The 22,503-nt window shown below is 37.5% G+C and overlaps 1 pseudogene; it reads left to right on the top strand.

The window, feature by feature from the left end:
• Window positions 1-1,115: 1,115 nt before the first annotated feature.
• Window positions 1,116-21,956, top strand: LOC120878257 (annotated as a pseudogene).
• Window positions 21,957-22,503: the final 547 nt, after the last annotated feature.

A 22,503-nucleotide genomic window follows, 5' to 3' on the forward strand; every position in this document is an offset into this window, starting at 1 on the left:
TTAAATGTATTTCTAAGAAGATATAATGATTACTCAGTGATAAAGCCCAAGTTAAGAACTGCTCTATCTTCTCTTCTTCTAACATATATACTCATTCATGTCTCAGCTTTGCTCTCATAATCCAAACAAGAAGAAATGCTATTTATCAATAATGAAGTATGAAAAAATTATAATAGATTAACAGAGATGTTTTTGAATAACTGGACCTAATCATGAATCTACCTCATTCAGTTTAATAACTCTTTCTGATATTCCTTTGAAGTACCTGTCATTACCACATATTCTTTATGATAACTTTGAAGTAAATCTCACTATCCATTACAGCAACTTCTGACGTCTTTTCTTCCCTGTAAGTGGATCCTGTTTATCTTGACCGTTTCATTTTCATATAGACTTCAGTATTTATTTTGTTCATTCTTTTAAACCCTGAGACTCTTAGGGGCTCTAAAATTTGTCACTTGTTCTTTAGCTCTGCATGTTAAAGCATGCTCGACTATAGTCATGCCCTCTTTGCTTCATTCATCTATACTCCTTCATAGTGATAAGATCATATTAGCTGGGTTTTATTTTACCATTGTTTTAATTTATTGATTTTTATTTTTATTTTTGGCTGTGCTGCACATGTGAGATCTTAGCTTCCCAACCAGGGATAAAGCCTGTGCTCCCTGCAGTGGAAGCAAAGAATCTTAACCTCTGTACCACCAGGGAAATCCCACCACTGTTTTTATTGATGTGACTTTGCTATTTCATTTATTTCTCATTATCATTACTATGATTGATTCAGTTTCTGAGGGAAAATAGAGAAAACAAAGGCATGTTATATACTGAGTTTGAGGTTTGATGCAGAGTGCAGGATGCTTGGTGCTGGTATACTGGGATGACCCAGAGGGATGGTGTTGGGCGGTAGATAGGAGGGGGGTTTGGGATTGGGAACACGTGTACACCCGTGGTGGATTCATGTTGATGTGTGGCAAAACCAATACAATATTGTAAAGTAAAATAATAATAATAATAATAAAATAAATAATAATAATAAATTTAAAAAATAATCCAAACTTTACCTCTTTTTTTACTGATTATGGGAAAAAAATGGGCACAGGTAAATTTATACAGGCATGGTAGATAAGAATATATTGTGGAGTTTTAGGGTCCATGGTCTCAACCTACCCCAGCCGGCCTGTATTGGACAGGAGCTGACTACAGGTTCCTGTAAACCAAGTGGACTGTATGAAGCTGGGAAGGTGAGAGTAGACTCCTAAGGAAAATGCTGCTTCTCAAGTGAGCCTGGGGCTAAAGCCTCCCAGTGAAGCAGTCCTAAGATGGTAGAGGAATAGGACAGGAAAACCACTTTCTCCCTCACAAATTCATCAAAAGAACATTTCAACGCTGAGTAAATTCCACAAAACAAATTCTGAATGCTGGCAGAAGACATCAGGCACCCAGAAAAGCAGATCATTGTCTTCAAAAACAGTGAACCTCTCTGGGTGTCCCTCAATGTGGAGAAACTTCTCATCTTTAACCTAGATGTTTTATCATCAGTGCTGTATAGATGGAGAAGTCTTGAGGCTACTGTAAATATAAAACTGAAAACCAGAAGCAGGAGGCTTAAGTCCAAATCCTGAGAACATCAGAGAACTCCTGAATCCAGGGAACATTGACAGGAGCTCATCAAACTCCTCCACACCTACACTGAAACCAAATACCACCCAAGGGCCAACAAGTTCCAGAGCAAGACAAACCAAGCAAATTCTCCAGCAACACAGGAACACACCCCTGAGCATCAATATACAGGCAACTCAAAGTTACTCCAAAACCATTGACGTCTCATAATCCATTACTGGTCACTTCACTGCACTCCAGAGAGAAGAAATCCATCTTCACCCACCAGAACTCCAACACAAGCCTCCCTAACCAAGAAACCTTGACAAGCCACTGATACAACCTCATCCACAGTGAGGAAACTCCACAATAAAGAGAACTCCACAAATTCCCAGATTACAGAAAGGCCACCTCAAACGCAGCAATATAACCAAGATGAAGAGACAGAGGAATACCCAGCAGGTAAAGGAACAGGAGAAATGCCCACCAAACCAAACAAAAGAGGAAGAGATAAGGAATCTACCTGAGAAAGAATTCCAAATATTGATAGTGAAAATGATCCAAAATCTTGAAATCAAAATGGAATGACAGATAAATAGCCTGGAGACAAGGATTGAGAAGATGCAAGAAAGCTTTAACAAGGACCTAAAAGAAATAAAAAAGAGTCCATCTATAATGAATAATGCAATAAATGAGATCAGAAACACTCTGGAGGCAACAAATAGTAGAATAATGGAGGCAGAAGATAGGATTAGTGAAATAGAAGATAGAATGGTAGAAATAAATGAATCAGATAGGAAAAAAGAGAAATGAATTAAAGAAATGAGGACAATCTCAGAGACCTCTAAGACAATATGAAATGCTCCAACATTCAAATTATAGAAATCCCAGAAGAAGAAGACAAAAAGAAAGACCATGAGAAAATACTTGAGGAGATAATAGTTGAAAACTTCCCGAAAATGGAGAAGGAAATAATCACCCAAGTCCAAGAAACCCAGAGAGTTCCAAATAGGATAAACCCAAGGTGAAACACCCCAAGACATATATTAATCAAAATCAAACACAAAGAACAAATATTAAAAGCAGCAAGGGAAAAACAGCAAGTAACACACAAGGGAATTCCCATAAGGAGAACTGCAGACCTTTCAATAGAAACTCTTCAGGCCAGGAGGGAATGGCAAGACATTCTTTGCAACCCCATGGACTGTAACCTACTACACTTCTCTGTCCATGGGATGCTCCAGGCAAGAATACTGGAGTGGATCTCATTCAAATATGAAGGAGAAAGAAAAGCTTTCCAGACAAGCAAAAGCTGAGAGAATTCAGCACCACCAAACCAGCTCTCCAACAAATGCTAAAGGATATTCTCTAGACAGGAAACACAAAAAGAGTGTATAAACACAAACCCAAAACAATAAAGTAAATGGCAACGGGATCATACTTATAATAATTACATTAAACGTAAATGGGTTGAATGCCCCAACCAAAAGGCAAAGACTGCCTGAATGGATACAAAAACAAGATCCCTATATATGCTGCCTACAAGAGACCCACCTAAAAAAAAGGGACACTTACAGACAGTGAAGGGCTAGAAAAAGATATTCCATGCAAATAGAGACCAAAAGAAAGCAAGAGTAGCAATACTCATATCAGATAAAATGGACTTTAAAACAAAGGCTGTGAAAAGAGACAAAGAAGGACACTACGAATGATCAAAAGATCAATCCAAGAAGAAGATATAACAATTATAAATATATATGCACCCAACATAGGAGGACTGCAATATGTAAGACAAATGCTAACAAGTATGAAAGGGAAAATTAACAATAACACAATAAGAGTGGGAGACTTTAATACCCCACTCACAACTATGGATAGATCAACTAAACAGAAAGTTAACAAAGAAACACAAACTTTAAATGATACAATAGACCAGTTAGACTTAATTGATATTAAGTACATTTCACCACAAAACAATGAATTTCACCTTTTTCTCAAGTGTTCATGGAACCTTCTCCAGGATAGATCACATCCTGGGCCATAAATCTAACCTTGATAAATTCAAAATAATCGAAATCATTCCAAGCATATTTTCTGACCATAATGCATTAAGATTAGATCTCAATTATGGGAAAAAAACTTATCAAAAATTCCAACATATGGAGGCTGAACAACACGCTTCTAAATAACCAACAAATCACAGAAAAAATAAAAAAAAAGAAATAAAAATAGGCATAGAAACAAATGAAAATAAAAACACAGCAACCCAAAACCTGTGGGACACTATAAAAGCTGTGCTAAGAGGAAAGTTCATAGCAATACAGGCATACCTCAAGAAACAAGAAAAAAGTCAAATAAATAACCTAACTCTACACCTAAAGCAACTAGAAAAGGAAGAAATGGAGAACCCCAGAGTTAGTAGAAGGAAAGAAATCTTAAAAATTAGGGCAGAAATAAATGCAAAAGAAACAAAAGAGACCATAGCAAAAATCAACAAAGCCAAACACTGGTTCTTTGAAAGAATAAATAAAATTGACAAACCATTAGCCAGACTCACCAAGAAACAAAGAGAGAAAAATCAAATCAATAAAATTAGAAATGAAAAAAAGGAGCGATCACAACAGACAACACAGAAATACAAAGGATCATAAGAGACTACTATCAGCAATTATATGCCAATAAAATGGAAAACGTGGAAGAAATGGACAAATTCTTAGAAAAGTACAACTTTCCAAAACTGAACCAGGAAGAAATAGAAAATCTTAACAGACTCATCACAAGCACGGAAATTGAAACTGTAATCAGAAATCTTCCAGCAAACAAAAGCCCATGTCCAGATGGCTTCGCAGCTGAATTCTACCAAAAATTTAGAGAAGAGCTAACACCTATCCTACTCAAACACTTCCAGAAAATTGCAGAGGAAGGTAAACTTCCAAACTCATTCTATGAGGCCATCATCACCCGAATACCAAAACCTGACTAAGATGCGACAAAAAAAAGAAAACTACAAGCCAATATCACTGATGAACATAGATGCAAAAATCCTCAACAAAATTCTAGCAATCAGAATGCAACAACACATTAAAAAGATCATACACCATGACCAAGTGGGCTTTATCCCAGGGATGCAAGGATTCTTCAATATCTGCAAATCAATCAATGTAATTCACCACATTAACAAATTGGAAAATAAAAGCCATATGATTATCTGAATAGATGCAGAGAAGGCTTTTGACAAAATTCAACATCCGTTTGTGATAAAAACTCTCCAGAAAGCAGGAATAGAAGGGACACACCTCAACATAATAAAAGCTATATATGGCAAACCCACAGCAAACATTATCCTCAATGGTGAAAAATTGAAAGCATTTCCCCTAAAGTCAGGAACAAGACAAGGGTGCCCACTTTCACCACTACTATTCAGCATAGTTTTGGAAGTTTTAGCCACAGCAATCAGAGCAGAGAAAGAAATAAAAGGAATCCAAATTGGAAAAGAAGAAGTAAAACTCTCACTGTTTGCAGATGACATAATCCTTTACCTAGAAAACCCTAAAGACTCCACCAGAAAATTACTAGAGCTAATCAATGAATATAGTAAAGTTGCAGGATATAAAATCAACACACAGAAATCCCTTGCATTCCTATACACTAATAATGAGAAAGTAGAAAAAGAAAGTAAGGAAACAATTCCATTTACCATTGCAATGGAAAGAATAAAATTCTTAGGAATATATCTACCTAAACAAACTAAAGACTTATACATAGAAAACTATAAAACACTGATGAAAGAAATCAAAGAGGACACTAACAGATGGAGAAATATACCATGTTCATGGATCGGAAGAATCAATACAGTGAAAATGAGTATACTACCCAAAGCAATCTACAGATTCAATGCAATCCCTATCAAGCTACCAGCGGTATTTTTCACAGAGCTAGAACAAATAATTTCACAATTTGTACGGAAATACAAAAATCCTCGAATAGCCAAAGCAATCTTGAGAAAGAAGAATGGAACTGGAGGAATTAACTTTCCTTACTTCAGGCTCTATTACAAAGCCACAGTCATCAAGACAGTATAGTATTGGCACAAAGACAGAGATATAGATCAATGGAACAAAATAGAAAGCCCAGAGATAAATCCACACACCTATGGACACCTTATCTTCCACAAAGGAGGCAAAAATATACAATGGATTAAAGACAATCTCTTTAACAACTGGTCAACCACTTGTAAAAGAATGAAACTAGATCACTTTCTAACACCACACACAAAAATAAAATCAAAATGGATTAAAGATCTAAATGTAAGACCAGAAACTATAAAACTCCTAGAGGAGAACTTAGGCAAAACACTCTCCGACATAAATCACAGCAGGATCCTCTATGATCCACCTCCCAGAGTACTAGAAATAAAAGCAAAAATAAACAAATGGGATCTAAATAAAATTAAAAGTTGCTGCACATCAAAGGAAACTATAAGCAAGGTGAAAAGACAGCCTTCTGAATGGGAGAAAATAATAGCAAATGAAGCAACTGACAAACAACTAATCTTAGAAATATATAAGCAACTTATGCAGCTCATTTCCAGAAAAATAAACGACCCAATCAAAAAATGGGCCAAAGAACTAAATAGACTTTTCTCCAAAGAAGACATATGGATGGCTAACAAACACATGAAAAGATGCTCAACATCACTCATTATCAGAGAAATGCAAATCAAGACCACAATGAGGTACCACTTGACACCAATCAGAATGGCTACCATCCAAAAGTCTATAAGCAATAAATGCTGCAGAGGGTGTGGAAAAAAGGGAACCCTCTTACACTGTTGGTGGCAATGCAAACTAGTACAGCCACTAGGGAGAAGAGTGTGAAGATTCCTTAAAAAAACTGGAAATAGAACTGCCTTATGACCCAGCAATCCCACTGCTGTGCATACACGCTGAGGAAACCAGAATTGAAAGAGACACGTGTACCCCAATGTTCATTGCAGCACTGTTTATAATAGCCAGGACATGGAAACAACCTAGATGTGCATCAGCAGATGAATGGATAATAAAGCTGTGGTACATATACACAATGGAGTATTATTCAGCCATTAAAATGAATACATTGCAATCAGGTCTAATGAGGTGGATGAAACTGGAGTCGATTATACAGAGTGAATTGAGCCAGAAAGAAAAACACCAATACAGTATACTAACACATATATATGGAATTTAGAAAGATGGTAATGATGACCCTGTATGCGAGACAGCAAAAGAGACACAGATGTGTAGAATGGACTTTTGGACTCTGAGGGAGAGGGAGAGGGTGAGATGATTTGGGAGAATAACATTGAAACATGTATACTACGAATCGCCAGTCTATGTTCGATACAGGATACAGGATGCTTGGGGCTGGTGCACGGGAATGGTCCATAGAGATGATATGGTGTGGGAGGAGGGAGGGGGGTTCATGTTGGGAACTCATGTACACCCGTGGCAGATTCATGTCAATGTATGGCAAAACCAATACAGTATTGTAAAGTAAAGTAAAAATAGAAATTAAAATAGAAGTATATTGTGAAGAATCGTTATTAAGAAATTACAAATTTTAGTGAAATAAGCACCTTCCTTGGAAAAACATAGCATTCGATCTTATATAATAAAAATAGGAAATCTAGGTAAAGTCTTATCTTTTAAAGTAATTAATGTCTGTGTGTGTTCGGTCATGTCTGACTCTGTGACCCCATGGACTTTAGCCTGCCAGGCTTCTCTCTCCATGGGATTATCCTGACAAGAATACTGGAGTGGGTGGCTATGCCCTTCTCCAAGAGATATCCCTAACCCAGGATCGAAACCCCGTCTCCTGTGTCTTCTGTATTGCAGGTGGATTCTTTACCACTGAGTCACTGGGGAAGCCCAAAGTAATGGAATTTGTTTTCAAAAACTTCCTAACAAAGAAATCTTATGCCCTGTTTATTATGTTGCTGAATTTCTCCAAACATTTAAGAATTATTGTCAATCATACACAAATCTTTCTAGAGAATAGATTGAGAGGATATTTAATAATGCATTATATTCACTGAATTTTTAACAATCAATTCAAACAAATATTTTATAAGAAATAAATTTATAGATCAATCTTTCTCATGAGTTTAGATAATCAATATTCAAAACAGAATATCAACACACTGGATTTTATTCCAGAAACTGAAAAGTGGTTTAACAGTCATGAATTAATAACCACAAATCAACATGTTAAAGCAAAAGGGAAGATATATCATTCTTGCAATTTACAGTTCTAGAAAAATAATTTGGTTAAATACAAAACTCATTGCTTTCTGAATGGATGATTTTTCTCAACTCACATTTAATACAATTGTAATTAGCTATAAGAAACTTTAAGTAATCCTCATATTAACTAAAAAATTAATTTTAAAATAATTTGGCTGTAATACTATGTGTATATCTAAACTAACATCTCCCCAAGAATGTATAAATCCAAAGGCAGTCCCCTAGAGATTTAATTGAAAAGTTCGTACTTCCTAGATGGCTGTGACAAATATTTCTACTATCTATGTGTTGAATAGAAATTAACCTCTTCCTGATAGAGGGGCAGCGGCCGAGAGGAGCAACCCCATGTCCAAGGAACAATGGCTGTGCGGGCACAGGAGGGCCAAGAGGAGCTACTCCATGTTCAAGGTCAGGAGGGGCGGTGGTGAGGAGATACCCCTCGTGCAAGGTAAGGAGCAGCAGCTGTGCTTTGCTGGAGCAGCTGTGAAGAGATACCCCCCTTCCAAGGTAAGAGAAACCCAAGTAAGACGGTAGGTGTTGTGAAAGGGCATCAGAGGGCAGACACACTGAAACCATAATCACAGAAAACTAGTTAAACTAATCAAACAGACCGCAGCCTTGTCTAACTCAATGTAACTAAGGCATGCCATGTGGGGCCAACCAAGATGGGTGGGTCATGGTGGAGAGATCTGACAGAATGTGGTCCACTGGAGAAGGGAATAGCAAACCACTTCAGTATTCTTGCCTTGAGAACCCCATGAACAGTATGAAAAGGCAAAATGATAGGATACTAAAAGAGGAACTCCCCAGGTCAGTAGGTGCCCAATATACTACTGGAGATCAGTGGAGAAATACCTCTAGAAAGAATGAAGGGATGGAGCCAAAGCAAAAACAATACCCAGCTGTGGATGTGACTGCTGATAGAAGCAAGGTCTGATGCTGTAAAGAGCAATATTGCATAGAAACCTGGAATCTTAGGTCCATGAATCAAGGCAAATTGGAAGTGGTCAAACAGGAGATGGCAAGAGTGAATGTTGACATTCTAAGAATCAGCAAATTAAATGGACTGGAAAGGGTGAATTTAACTCAGATGACCATTATATCTACTACTGCGGCCAGGAATTCCTTAGAAGAAATGGAGTAGCCATCATGGTCAACAAAGGAGTCCAAAATGCAGTACTTGGATGCAATCTCAAAAACGACAGAATGATCTCTGTTCGTTTCCAAGGAAAACCATTCAGTATCACAGTAATTCAAGTCTATGCCCCAACCAGTAATGCTAAAGAAGCAGAAGTTGAACGGTTCTATGAAGACCTACAAGCCCTTTTACAACTAACACCCAAAAAAGATGTTCTTTTCATTATAGGGGACTGGAATGCAAAAGTAGGAAGTCAAGAAACACCTGGAGTAGCAGGCAAATTTGGCCTTGGAATGCAGAATGAAGCAGGCAAAGGCTAATAGAGTTTTGCCAAGAGAACGCACTGGTCATAGCAAACAGCATCTTCCAACAACACAAGAGAAGACTCTACACATGAACATCATCAGATGGTCAACACCGAAATCTGATTTATTATATTCTTTACAGCCAAAGATGTAGAAGCTCTATACAGTCAGCAAAAACAAGACCGGGAGCTGACTGTGGCTCAGATCATGAACTCCTTATTACAAAATTCAGACTTAAATTGAAGACAGGAGGGAAAACTACTAGACCATTCAGGTATGACCTAAATCAAATCCCTTATGATTATACAGTGGAAGTGAGAAATAGATTTAAGGGACTAGATCTGATAAATAGAGTAGCTGATGAACTATGGAATGAGGTTCGTGACACTGTACAGGAGACAGGGATCAGACCATCCCCATAGAAAATAAATGCAAAAAAAGCAAAATGGCTGTCTGAGGAGGACTTACAATAGCTGTGAAAATAAGAGAAGCTAAAAGCAAATGAGAAAAGGAAGGATATAAACATCTGAATGCAGAGTTCCAAAAAATAGCAAGAAGAGATAAGAAAGCCTTCCTCGGTGATCAGTGCAAAGAAATAGAGGAAAACAACAGAATGGGAAAGACTAGAGATCTCTTCAAGAAAATCAGAGATACCAAGGGAACATTTCATGCAAAGATGGGCTTGCTAAAGGAAAGAAATGGTATGGACCTAACAGAAGCAGAAGATATTAAGAATAGATGGCAAGAATACACAGAAGAACTATACAAAAAAGATTTTCACGACCAAGAGAATCACGATGGTGTGATCACTCACCTGGAGCCAGACATCCTGGAATGTGAAGTCAAGTCGGTCTTAGGAAGCGTCACTACAAACAAAGCTAGTGGAGGTGATAGGATTCCAGTTGAGCTATTTCAAATCCTGAAAATGATGTTGTAAAAGTGCTGCACTCAATATGCCAGCAAATTTGGAAAACTCAGCCGTGGCCACAGGACTAGAAAACAGTCTTCATTCCAATTCTAAAGAAAGGCAAAGAATGCTCAAACTATCACACTATTGCACTCATCTCACACACTAGTAAAGTAATGCTCAAAATTCTCCAAGCCAGGCCTCAGCAATACGTGAACCATGAACCTCCAGATGTTCAAGCTGGTTTTAGAAAAGGCAGAGGAACCAGAGATCAAATTGCCAACATCTGCTGGATCATGAAAAAAGTAAGAGTTCCAGAAAAACATCTATTTCTGCTTTATTGACTATGCCAAAGCCTTTGACTGTGTGGATCACAATAAACTGTGGAAAATTCTGAAAGAGATGTGAATACCAGGCCACCTGACCTGTCTCTTGAGAAACCTATATGCAGGTCAGGAAGCAACAGTTAGAACTGGACATGGAACAACAGATTGGTTCCAAATAGGAAAAGGAGTACATCAAGGCTGTATATTGTCACCCTGCTTATTTAACTTCTATGTAGAATATATCATGAGAAACCCTGGGCTGGAAGAAGCATAAGCTGGAATCAAGTTTGCCAGGAGAAATATCAATAACCTCAGATATGCAGATGACACCAGCCTTATGGCAGAAAATGAAAAGGAACTAAAAAGCCTCTTGATGAAAGTGAAAGAGGAGAGCAAGAAAGTTGGCTTAAAGCTCAACATTCAGAAAACGAAGATCATGGCATCTGGTCCCATGACTTCATGGGAAATAGATGGGGTAACAGTGGAAACAGTGTCAGACTTTATATCTTGGGTCTCCAAAATCACTGCAGATGGTGACTGCAGCCATGAATTTAAAAGATGCTTACTCCTTGGAGGAAAAGTTGTGACCAACCTAGATAGCATATTCAAAAGCAGAGACATTACTTTGCCAACAAAAGTCCGTCTAGTCAAGGCTGTGGTTTTTCCAGTGGTCATGTATGGATGTGAGAGTTGGACTGTGAAGAAAGCTGAGTGCTGAAGAATTGATCCTTTTGAACTGTGGTGTTGGAGAAGACCTTGAGAGTCCCTTGGAGATCCAACCAGTCCATTCTAAAGGATATTAGTCCTGGGTGTTCTTGGAAGGAATGATGCTAAAGCTGAAACTCCATTTCTTTGGCCACCTCATCCAAAGAGTTGACTCATTGGAAAAGACCCTGATGCTGTGAAGGATTGGTGGCAGTAGGAGAAGGGGACGACAGAGGATGAGATGGCTGGATGGCATCACGGACTCAATGGATGTGAGTCTGAGTGAACTCCAGGAGATGGTGATGGACAGGGAGGCCTGGCATGCTGGAATTCATGGGGTCACAAAGAGTTGAAGACTACTGAGTGACTGAACTGAACTGAACTGACTGATAAGAGTGTGGGCTTCTCTGGTGGCTCAAGTGGTAAACAGTCCACCTGCAATGCAGAAGACCTGGGTTCAGTCCCTAGATTGGGAAGATTCCCTGGAAAAGGGAATGGTCAGCCACTCCAGCAGTCTTGCCTGGGGATTTCCATGGACAAAGGAGCCTAGCAGACTACAGTCCATGGGGTCCCAAAGAGTCAGGCATGACTGAGTGATTAACACTTTCACTTTCTTGTTAGAGTATAGAATGTCAGAAATAGGTTATCATTGTGAAAAATATGGACTGCTCACCATGAATACTAAAAATGGCTTACCTTTGGTGTAATTAAGGTATTCAGGGATTACAGCTAAGCTATCAACATTTTATTGATAATCCTTATGCTTGCAGGAGACCTGTGTTCAATCCCTGGGTCGGGAAGATCCCTGGAGAAGGAAATGGCAACTCACTTCAGTTTTCTTGAGTGGAGAATTCCATGGACTTAGGAGCCTAGCAGGCTACAGCCCATGGGGTTGCAAAGAGCTGGACACGACCGAGAGACTAACACATACACATACATGCATGCATGAGTTAGTCTTGAAAATTATACTTTAAAAAGTCATTTCTATTTGCTACCATTAGAATACAATGATGCAATTAATATTTTATATTCTGTTATTATTTTTTCATACTTTATTTGTAGATTCCTTATAATTTTCTATATACAGAATCTAGCTGGCAAATAAAGACAGTTTTACTTTCTAATTTCCAGTAATTATAATTTTCTTTCCTCATTCAGCAAAAATTTAAAACAAGATGTTGAATAAAAGTGGTTGAAGACATTATTTTTTTGGTTTTTGTTATACACAGGGTGAGTAGAAAATCAAATTATTTTACTTTATGTAGGATTTTTTTTCTATTTTCTGTTTTTACATTAAACAAAATGCTAGCTAGAGGTATTTTTGTAGATGATCCTCATCAGTTTGAAGGAATTTTCTTATATATATCGTTTGCTGCTATACAGGTAATTATTTTGGTCGCCCCCCCCCAGTCATAATTTATTTTTCTATCATATACTGTGATATTTTATTTTCTAATATTTTATTCAATATTTCTGTAATGACGTACATTAGTTATCTTGATCTTTTTTCTTTTTTTTTAAACAACATCTTTGTCTGGTTTTGTTGTTGATGGTTGTTGGTTAGTTACTAAGTCATATCTCTTTTACAACTCCATGGACAGTAGCCTTCCAGGTTCCTCTATCCATGGAATTTTCCAGGCAAGAATACTAGAGTGGATTGCCATTTCCTTCTCCAGGGGATCTTCCTGATCTAGAGTTAAAACATGTGTCCTTTGCCTGGCAGATGGATTCTTTGCCTCTGAACCACCAGGGAAACCCATGAAACACCAGAGATGTCCAAAAACTCAGAAAATGATCAGAAATATTGGTGGTGGCTCCTCCTCACTGTAGGGGACACCCACACCCTTTCTTTCCTGGTGTGCCTCTCTGCCTTGCTTCGATCATAACTAAACAGTTTCTCTGCCTGCTCTCCCACTTGTGCTATATCTCTAAAAATAAACTTCATACCTTCATTTAAAATTTTTGCCTTCTTGAGAAATGCATTTTTTACTGGGGACAAAAAAAATATATGTATACTGATGGTTGCCAGTAACCTGCATGTCAGCTATCAGTTTTTAAACTATAGAGTTATGATTCACACATTCTAAACTAATTAATCATTTTCAGGTTTTTCACTTTGTTGATTGAATTGTCTTTGCCTCTTCAACCAAATCCTGATCTCCCGAGGGTCAGGAAGCAGGCCAAAGAATTTTATCATTGTACTTGCACAGTGCTGGGTTCTAGATAATTGTAGCTGAAAATCAAATCCAGAAATCTTTGGTTTCTATCTTAGACGTTTCTTAGAACCTCTGTCAGAATCATCTGGGAAATCAGTTAAACTCATGGATATTTGGCAGAGAAACCCAGGAATGTTCATTTTAAACAAGCTTCTTAGAATGTTCTTATGTACATAGATGTTTGGGAATTAGAGAGCTGTCACGTACAAATAAACACAATCCTAAGTACGTGTTTCACACAAGGTATAGGCAAGATAGTAACAGCATCAAGTTTAAATAACTTGATTTCCAGTCTTCTTTCCTCTTCTAGCCCCTCCTCCCCTTCCTGTCTGAATCATCCTCCTGGAGCAAAATTCTAATCAAGTCCTTCCTTCAACCAAAACCTTTCCAATTGTGAGACTATAAAACCCATGATCATAAGTTTATCCTTTAAGAATCTTTATAGCCCAATCAAATGACATAATGACCCAGAGAGAAGTTGTTGGGAGGGTAGTGGGAGGGGGGTTCATGTTTGGGAACGCCTGTACACCCGTGGTAGATTCATGTCAATGCATGGCGAGACCAATACAGAATTGTAAAGTAAAAAAAAAAAAACAAAAAACTAAGAGCAGAAATTCTGGGGCCAGACTGACTGAATTCAAATCCCAGTGGCTCTAGTTTGAGTATGAGCTATATTAATGGGATGAACAAAAAGTGTTGCATATATCTCTTATTGCTCTGTTGATTCAAATATCCATACATTTTTTGTGCCATTTATTACTTAAATGCTTGACAGAATTTACCATTTAATTGTATGGGCCCGGGGTTCTCCTTGTGGGAAGATTTTTAACCGAGAATTCAATTTCATAAGAAGATAGAGGCTATTCTTATTTTGTATTTCATCTTTGGTAAGTCTATTTGTATGGTTCAAATGATTTTTCTACATCAACTAAGTAGTCAATTTTTTTGGAAGAAAATTATACATAATTCTCCCTAATTATTTTTTCTACATTGACAGAATCTGTAATGAAGTCCCATTATTTTTTTCTTGAGTAGCAATTGTGTTATGATCTGTTATTTTTAATCAATTTATCTAACAGATGATTGATTTTATGTATCATTTTAAACATCAGAATTTTAGTTTTACTCAATCCTTTCTTTCTTTTTTTTTGGGGGGGGACTTTATTTTTAAATTTTATTTTTACTTTATTTTACTTTACAATACTGTATTGATTTTGCCATACATTGACATGAATCCACCACGGGTGTATACAAGCTCCCAATCCTGAATCCCCCTCCCACCTCCTCAATCCTTTATTTCTATTTCACTGTCCATTTTCTATTTTTGATCACCATTCTCATCTTTTCCTTCTATTTATTGTGAGATTAAAAACTATGCTTTTTTATCTTCTTAAGATGGAGTCACAGATCATCAAGTTTCTTCTCTTAAGTGAAACATTCAAGCAAGTAGGTGCTATTTTAATTAGAATAAGGTATTAATAGAGAGATTACAAAAATGTTAACCTCATGAGTGATGAGTAGAACTCTAAACTAGTCCTTAAGATTCCCCACCATTTGGTGTACACATATCTTCAACTAGCCATTCACTTATACATTAATCTGGGAGCTGCTGGCAAATAATTTTAAATTACAACTAGTTTTAAATCAGTTGATTATAAGAAAAGAAGACTATCCTGATCAGTGGGTCTCATATAATCCAATGATTTGTTTAAAATTCTTGAATCCCTCTTTAAAGAGATGTACAGGAGAAATATCAATAACCTCAGATATGCAGATGACACCACCCTTATGGCAGAAAGTGAAGAGGAACTCAAAAGCCTCTTGATGAAAGTGAAAGAGGAGAGCGAAAAAGTTGGCTTAAAGCTCAACATTGAGAAAACGAAGATCATGGCATCTGGTCCCATCACTTCATGGGAAATAGATACGAAACAGTGGAAACAGTGTCAGACTTTATTTTTTGGGCTCCAAAATCACTGCAGATGGTGACTGCAGCCATGAAATTAAAAGACGCTTACTCCTTGGGAGAAAAGTTATGACCAACCTAGATAGCATATTCAAAAGCAGAAACATTACTTTGCCGACTAAGGTCCATCTAGTCAAGGCTATGGTTTTTCCTGTGGTCATGTATGGATGTGATAGTTGGACTGTGATGAAGGCTGATGCTTTTGAACTGTGGTGTTGGAGAAGACTCTTCAGAGTCCCTTGGACTACAAGGTGATCCAACCAGTCCATTCTGAAGGAGATCAGCCCTGGGATTTCTTTGGAAGGAATGATGCTAAAGCTGAAACTCCAGTACTTTGGCCACCTCATGCGAAGAGTTGACTCATTGGAAAAGACTGTGATGCTGGGAGGGATTGGGGGCAGGAGGAGAAGGGGACGACCGAGGATGAGATGGCTGGAAGGCATCACTGACTCGATGGATGTGAGTCTGAATGAACTCCGGGAGTTGGTGATGGACAGGGAGGCCTGGAGTGCTGTGATTCATGGGGTCGCAAAGAGTCAGACACGACTAAGCTACTGAACTGATGAATTATAAGAGGGTGTTGAAAGAGAGACTTGAGGTGTAAGAGTGACTTGAGCAGAGAAAATAATGCGGATACTTAAGAGTGGATTCTAGGAATTGTGAATAACCCCAAAGCAGATGTCAAGGAAACAAGACCTTATTCCTATAACTTCAAGGAACTGCATTATTCCAACAACACGAATGAGCTTGGAAGAGAACCAATTTCTAGATGAGAAACTTGATGACACTTTGATTTCAGCCTTGTGATAACTTGAAAAGAGGGACCAGGTGTATTGTGCCTAATTTCGGGCATACAAAATTGTGAATTAATAAATGAGCATTTTTAAGCCACTGAATCTGTAGCAGTTTATTATGATGAAATAGACCATTAATATACCACATAATTGATAGGTTTTATCAATTGCATTATTGAAAAATGTATATTCAACAAGTTTTCATAAAACAGGGAAACATTGGGATACAATGATAACTGCAAATGCCATAATATCATATTTCTATTCAGTGTGATAGTGAATGTGGTTTTTACAAAAATGTAGATGTCCAAATAAGAAAACTTACAGGAAAGACTGAAATAAACATAACACAGGAACAACACTATGCTTGGTTTATTGGACAGTAATTGTGATTTTCTCTTTCTGAATTTTGGAGTTCACGTCTTCCATGATAAACATAAACAGGTTGATTGCTGGTGTTATTTATCTAAGATGAGAAGATAAACATGCTCAAGCTTCCTACACGATTTAATGATTTTAAATAAATTATACTTTAAATGAGGAGTATGGGATTTTCTTTAAATTGTTTGTAGCTCATGGAAAACGCCCTAATCAAAATTCTCTGGAGTGTGAATCCCCAAAGTCATTCTGCTGCTGCTGCTTTTCAGGTAGACATAAATATACAGCATGATCCGTAAGTTTAGTTTGCAAGTATTGCTTACCCTTGAGAGTGTCTCTATTTTTTAATGAGAAAAAATGTAATTTTCTTGATGACTTTACTGAAATATACTTCAGAGGAGGTTACAATACTTATTACAAGCTACAACAATTTTAATTAAATGTAAGTATTTTTGTTAAATACTTTTTAAGATTCTTATTTAAATTAAAGAAGTCTTCAGTAAATCAATCTATAAAGACTATATGGCTTCTGGGAGTTGTTTAAATTAAATGATTTACTTTAATTCTGATGTGGGAAACTGAAATTAACAATAATTTTGGCAGAGAAGCACCTATGCAACACCAGTAGCAATGAAATGGTATTCATTTAATTCATTTAAGGGTAAGAATATAAGATATTGAACTTATTTCTTATATCTTTGAGATTCATGCGATGCACTTAATTTTGAACTTTGCTTATATGGTTGAATGATGTCCTTAGTGGACATTCAAGTAGTAGTATTTGTTTTCAATTAAAAACAATAAAAAAATTAGGGAAATATTAAAAAGAAACCTATAAAACTACAGAGAAATATGCCAGATTTAGCATTAATTTTTTTGAGTTTAAAATTATGCAGGTTGGAGCAGTACAGCAAATTTGAGCTCTGAATTAAACCCCAAAGTAGTCTGAAATATGTTGCCTGGTATTTGATATTAAAAGGTAATAATGCCTTTATATACCAAAATGTGTGTATTTTGTGCACAAAAATAAAAATTCCTGCAGTGAGTAAAAAGAAAGAAGTAGCTATCAAGCAGTCTAGATAATGCAGTGATACTGTGCATGCTAAGTCGTTTCAGTCCTTTCTGACTCTTTATAAACAACCCTATGGACTATAGCCCACCAGGCTCCTCTGTCCATGGGATTCTCCAAGCAAGAATGCATACACTCCTCCAAGGGATTTTCCCAATCCAAGGATAGAACCCGTGTCTCTTATGTCTGCTCCATTGGTAGTTTAGTTCTTTTAGAGATCGCAGAAATCCAGACAGATGTGTTCAGATTGCAGGCAATTTGTATGGCGATGATTTTGAATATGGGTAAGCATTTGAGCATGATTTTAAACTAAGATTGAATGAAAATTAGTCCTGAAGGATGGCTGTAGGTAGGCTAAATAAAGATAGCTGCTGAGTAGATGGGTGGTAGCTAGCAATAAAAAATGGGAGTGTATTTTGAAGAATTTTGCCCTAATTACGTATTTCACAGCCTTAACCTTGGATGGAATGGAAATCATAGTGATACAGACAAGGACAGGGAACAATGGACAAAACAAAGCTTATTCCTTGATGGCTTGAGACATTAATGGAAATGTGCAGCTAAGAAGGAAACATTAGAAAATAAGTAAGAAAAAGTAAGAAAAAGACGTCCTTCATGTATGCATTTTTTCTACTTCTTAGGCACTATTTGCAAATTCAGACTTCATAAAATTATAGGCGATGCTACATCGTAGAATATTTTGAGGTCATATATTTTAAATTCAAAATAAACATGAAAAACAGCATTAGATTCTGGTCTTATATTTAGACCTTTAATCCATTTTGAGTTTATTTTTGTGTATGGTGTTAGAAAGTGTTCTAGTTTCATTCTTTTGCAAGTGGTTGACCAGTTTTCCCAGCACCACTTGTTAAAGAAATTGTCTTTAATCCATCGTATATTCTTGCCTCCTTTGTCGAAGATAAGATGTCCATAGGTGTGTGGATTTATGTCTGGGGTTTCATTTTGTTCCACTGATCTATATTTCTGTCTTTTTGACAGTACCATACTGTCTTGATGACTGTGGATTTGTAGTAGAGCCTGAAGTCAGGCAGGCTGATTCCTCCAGTTCCATTCTTCTTTCTCAAGATTGCTTTGTCTATTTGAGGGTTGTTTTTTTTTTTGTATTTCCATACAAATTGTGAAATTATTTGTTCTAGCTCTGTGAAAAATACTGCTGGTAGCTTGATAGGCATTGCATTGAATCTGCCCTATGATCCAGTAATCCCGCTGCTGGGCATACACACCAAGTAAACCAGAATTGAAAGAGACACATGCACTCCAATGTTCATCACTGCACTGTTTATAATAGCCAGGACATGGAAGCAACCTAGATGTCCATCAGCAGATGAATGGATAATAAAGCTGTGGTACATATACACAATGGAGTATTATTCAGTCATTAAAATGAATACATTTGAGTTGGTTCTAATGAGGTGGATGAAACTGGAGTCAATTATACAGAGTGAAGTAAGCCAGAAAGAAAAACACCAATACAGTATACTAACACATATATATGGAATTTAGAAAGATGGTAACGATAACCCTGTATGCCAGACAGCAAAAGAATCACAGATGTATAGAACAGTCTTTTGGACTCTGTGGGAAAGGGAGAGGGTGGGATGATTTGGGAGAATGGCATTGAAACATGTATAATATCATATAAGTAACAAATCGCCAGTCTAGGTTTGATGCAGGATACAGGATGCTTGGGGCTGGTGCACTGGGATGACCCAGAGGGATGGTATGTGGAAGGAGGTGGGAGGGGGGTTCAGGACTGGGAACACGTGTACACCCGTGGCAGATTCATGTTGATGTATGGCAAAACCAATACAGTATTGTAAAGTAAAATAAACAGTAATAATAATAAATAAAACAATGGAAAATAATATGAAAAATAAAATATATTTATATATAACTGAAAATAAAAAAAGAAAATCAGCACTAGAAATACAAGAGAAAAAACTAAATTTGGTGGGGGACATTTATTACATGTGAAATTAAAATCTTAAATGTTTTAGAAAATAATTAAATTTGGACTTCCCTGATAGTTCAGCTGGTAAAGAATGCGCCTGCAATGCATCAGACCCCGGTTTGATTCCTGGGTTGGGAAGATCTGCTGGAGAAGGGATAGGCTACCCACTCCAGTATTTCTGATCTTCTCTTGTGGCTCAGCTGGTAAAGAATCAGCCTATATTATGGGAGACCGGGATTCAATCTCTGGGTTGGGAAGACCCCCTCAAGAAGGGAATGGCTATCCGCTCCAGTATTCTAAACTAAATTTGGTGGGGGGTATGTATTACATGTGAAATTAAAGTCTTAAACATTTTAGAAAATAATTCACTAATTTAAGCTATATTTTATACTTAATTATGTAGTAAAAACAAATTCTTAGAATTATATTCTATAGGTAAGGTTTCAGAGAGCTTAACTTGTCAGATACATATTAATAAGTGACTGAGGTTAAATTTGAAGACAAGTTGACTTGATTAAAGAGTCTAGATTGTTAACAAAACATCATTCATATTCTCTAGGAGATACAATATATGACTTTTTACCAAGGTTTGGCCAGTTGGCGAAATCATTAAGGGGCCGTAAACCTGAGGCTTCTCTGATGAGGTGGGTGCTGGATCTCTCTGTTATGTGACTGGTGACTCGATGGACTGTAGCCCGCCAGGCTGCTCCATCCATCAGATTTCACCAGCAAGGATACTGGAGTGGGTTGCCAATTCTTTCCCCTGGGGATCTGCCTGAACCAGGGGTTGAACTCACATCCCTTACATCTCCTGAACTATCAGGAGGATTCTTTACCACCGCACTACCTGGGAAGCCTCTCTCTGATCGGAGAGCACTAAGAAAAAGTGAGAGAAAAACAGAGGACGTCTTGAGGAGCTAGAATGGCTTGAACAAACATAAGAATTTGCAAGTGTAATCAACAATTTCAATTAAATGAAGCTAAGCAAAGGAATTATCCATGTGGAGAAAAGGGAGATAGAGACGAGAAGTTTGAAAAAATTCAAACAAGAACATTTTCTGAGTCACTGGGACACTCTGTTCTTCCCAGTCCATCCTCTCCTTGCCCCTCCATCAGAAGCTAACTTGCACTCTCCACACCTGTAGACACACGGTATACCATTTGGGCTCCAACCATGTCTTATTCGCATTCCTGGGAAATCCCAGACTTCACCACTGCAGACCAGTCCCCTGTCCAGGCTGGGAAAAAAATACCCTCTATTTCTGTCGTGTCTGGTTGCTTAGGGTGAACTCTGGTTTTCTCTGCCGGAAACCATAGTGATGGATGAGAGAAATCAGCGTGCTGGAATCACCTTCATCCTCTCAGGCTTCTCAGGTTATCCACAGCTCCAGGTGGCCCCTATTCTTGGTCTTCTTCTTCATCAATGCTGTCTCTGTGGTGGTGAACCTGGATATGATTGTGATCATCAGAACCAATCCCAAACTTCACACCTCCATGTACTTCTTTCTCAGTTATCTCTCCTTTCTTGATTTTTGTTACTCTTTTATAACCACACCCAAACTCTTAGAGATCTTGGTTGTGGACACAAGGACTATCTCCTACATGGGTTGCATGATGCAGTTCTTTTTTGGTTGCACACTTGTGATTACAGATATGTTCATGCTAGCAATGATGGCCTATGACCAGTTTGTGGCTGTTTGTAACCCCCTGATCTACACAGTTGCTGTGTCTCCTAAGCTCTGCAGCCTCCTGGTCGCTGGAACCTACACATGGGGTGGAATGTGTTCCTTGACAATCACATGTTCTCTTTTGGAGCTGTCCTGCGGTTCTAACGTCATACATCACTTTGGCTGTGAGTATTCTGCCATCGTCTCTAACATCATACATCACTTTGGCTGTGAGTATTCTGCCATCGTCTCTGCCTCTTTCTCTGACTTTTACTTCAGTCAGATGACATGTTTTATCATTTTTCCTCTCAATGAGGTGTGTCACCTCCTGATTATTCTCGCCTCCTATGTTTTTATAGTTGTCAAGATGCCTTCAGCCAGTGAACTCCTAGAAGCCTTCTCCATCTGTGCCTCCCACCTGACTGCCATCACCATTTTCCATGGGGTCATCCTTCTTCTCCACTGGCTACCCAACTCCTGAAGCTCATGGCTCTTCATCAAAGTAGACATTGTGCTTTTCATAATAGTGATCCCCATGCTAAATCCCCTATCTACAGTCTTAGAAATAATGATATGAAGGAGACTACCAGAAAATTAGCCAACATCAGAATGTTTTCTCACCCAATGCAATTTTGAGTGAGAAGAGAGATAGAGGAGAGCACTTTCTTAAATGTGCTTTATACAGTGTGTTGATGGTTATTACATTTTTTTTTTCAAACATGATGTGCTTATTCGCTCATTCATGTCCTCCTCTTTGTGACCCCATGGACTGCAGCCCACCAGGCTTCTCCATCCATGGGGAATCTCCAGCCAAGAATACTGGAGTGGTTTGCCATGCTCTCTTCCAGGGGATCTTCCCATGCCAGGGATGGAACTCATGTCTCCTGAAGTACATTTTGATTCTTTAGTGACTGAGACAAAATGGGATACAATCTCTTGATAAAATTATATATATATATATATTATTGTATATATATTGTATTATATATATTATATTTTATTATATATATAATTATATATATATTTTATTTTATTATATATATAATGAATATAACTTGATTTTTAAATTGCAATGTGATTTTAAAATATCACCTTTAGTTTAAAAGAAAAAGGAAATAAAATTATGTTTATGTCTCACTTTCATAGTGTTACAGGAAAAATAATGATCATCTAATACTGTCCA

Source organism: Oryx dammah, unplaced genomic scaffold, assembly GCF_014754425.2.
Source record: "Oryx dammah isolate SB20612 unplaced genomic scaffold, SCBI_Odam_1.1 HiC_scaffold_18, whole genome shotgun sequence".
Classification (NCBI taxonomy): Eukaryota; Metazoa; Chordata; class Mammalia; order Artiodactyla; family Bovidae; genus Oryx; species Oryx dammah.